The sequence below is a fragment of the Solanum dulcamara genome, chromosome 8 (genome assembly GCF_947179165.1).
Source record: "Solanum dulcamara chromosome 8, daSolDulc1.2, whole genome shotgun sequence".
NCBI classification, from domain to species: Eukaryota; Viridiplantae; Streptophyta; class Magnoliopsida; order Solanales; family Solanaceae; genus Solanum; species Solanum dulcamara.
Window position 1 is genome coordinate 66768009 of NC_077244.1, and position 2490 is coordinate 66770498.

The 2490-nt window shown below is 36.1% G+C and overlaps 1 pseudogene; it reads left to right on the forward strand.

The window, feature by feature from the left end:
* Positions 1-937: 937 nt before the first annotated feature.
* LOC129901054 (mitogen-activated protein kinase kinase kinase 20-like) lies at positions 938-2049 on the forward strand (annotated as a pseudogene).
* Positions 2050-2490: the final 441 nt, after the last annotated feature.

A 2490-nucleotide genomic window follows, 5' to 3' on the forward strand; every position in this document is an offset into this window, starting at 1 on the left:
CTAATTCTTTTCTCCATTGTTGCCAATAAATCACCATTAAAATACCTTAATATATTCTAATATTTGTACACAATTTTACAACACAATTAATATAATTTCACAAATACATTCAACAATCATTTTTCATCCTTCAAGTCTATTGAATCTTTGTCACTTTATGAGTTGTAAATTACTCGAAAAAATAGAAAGAAAAAATAAATCTACAACAACACATTTTTGTTTCTCTTGGAAGAAAGAAAATATGAAAAAAAAGAAAGAGAAAAAAGAAATTAGAGGGCTGGAAAGGGGAAAAAGAGAGAAATGGGGGTGAGGAGAAGGAAGAAAAAAGATTGGGAAGGATGAGAAGGAAGAAAAAAGAATTTGGGAGGAAATGGGGGTGGGGATGGGTGAAGAAGATGGTTGGGTCGGGGGTGGGTGAAAAAGATGGTTGGGGCTGGGATGACTATGGGTATGCGTGAAGAAGATTGTTGGGGCGGAAATGGGGTGGGGATGGCTGAAAAAGAAGGAGGGCAGGGCGAAAAAGTTTTTTTTAAAAATAATTTTAATATATTTAAAGTTAAATATGATATTCACTTGCTTCTACATGAGTGTAGTTACACTCTTTTGCCAACTCAACTATCTTAATACCAGGTAAGCTTGGTCAATAGTGAGAGAGGTTTAGTATATTATGTTTTACTCAGTTTAGGAGTACAGTTGATATAAATGGTTAAGTAGAAGACTTCAGAATACAAACTCATACAAGTACGAAGTCCATTTCGCCTTTAATAAATCACAACTTATATAAGTGTGTGTTATTTAATGGTAAATATATTTTAAATTTCCATATGTTAAAAGTAAATAAGGAAAAATTTAACAGAAGTTCGCCTACTCACACTATGAAAGGGAAAACCAAAAAAATTAGGAAACAAATTTCCTATATATAACACTCACAAAAACATGCTCCGAAATTATTCAAAGAAGGAAAAAATACTCTGAAACCATTCAAAGGGAAAATAGTGTAATGGAGGAAACACAAATAATGTGGAAGAGAGGTAGAACTTTGGGTTAGGGAGGATTTGCTTTTGTTTCATTGGCTTCTACTGAGCCTCATTCTGATGCTGATCCTCTCATTCCATCTTTAATTGCTGTGAAATCTTGCATGTTCAGTCGTTCTCAGTCTCTTCAAGATGAAACGGAATTCCTAAGAATGTTTGAAGATTATCCTCAAGTTATTCCATGTTACGGAGTTAAAGTCACCCAAGAAGATGACATACTTCTTTACAACTTTCTTCTTGAATATGCCTCCGCTGGAAGTCTAGCTGATCGTCTTTTGAATAGTCATGATGAACTAGACTTGCCTGAATTTCAAGTTCGAAAAACACACAAAGAATATTGTTTTAGGTCTCATTTTCATTCACAGAAAAGAGATCATTCATTGTGACATAAAGCCTCGCAACATTCTTCTTACGTCTACTGATGATGATGATGATGATACGGAGGAGGTGGCAAAGATCGCCGATTTTGGGCTTTCCCTAACTTAGGAACAGAGCTGTACGCAGAAGCAGGGGATCAGAGGAACTAAAAGGTACATGGCACCTGAATCCCTACTTAACGAGGAGTACGGTCTAAAAGCTGATATTTGGGCTCTTGGATGTATGGTTTACGAGCTGATCACTGGGACACCCCTATGGGAATCATCCAATTCAGATCCAAAGATTGATGATGTGTTGCATCGGATTAAGTATGAGGAACCAAATTTGGAGAATGACAAACTGTCTACAGATGCAAAAGATTTCTTGAGAAATTGTCTGGTGAAGAATCCAAACACGCGGTGGACTGCAGGCATGCTCTTGAATCACTCTTTTCTGAAATCAGCCGACAATGTTCAGCCTGCAAAGAAGAGGAAGAGGCAACGTGGTTACATGTCCAGTTTACGCAGGCCACACCAAAAGAGAGAATTCAGGACACAGCCACACATTCGTGATTTGGTTATACAACATTGATGCAGAGTCTGAATATAGAGCAATTGACACTGTATTATAGTTTATGCTTATAGTTTATTTACACGAAGACAACTTGCTGTATGTAATTTTTGGCCATCATTGATGAGTGGCATCATTTTTTATAATACATGCCTCAATAAAAGGATTGGGGAATTCTATTCTATTTCATTTTTTATAATACATGCATGAATTCTGTTTCTGCATCTCATAGTTGTTAATTAATGTGAGTGTATCTGCTACTCTATATATAATTTGGATGTTCCCAAATTTGTGCGCTGCACTTTTTGTTGACCATTATAGAAACAAATAAATCCGAACATCGCTTAATGCCTTTCTTATATGTGAATAACCTACAGGAATCTACTTTTGTACAGACCTATATGACATGGAAAGTTTCCAGATGTGAACTTAATGTGTAGGAACATTGTCAAGGGCATACGGAATTTAATAATAAACTTGTAATCATTGTCACAAGTCCAGCACTGAGCACACTCCAAATTCTCTGATG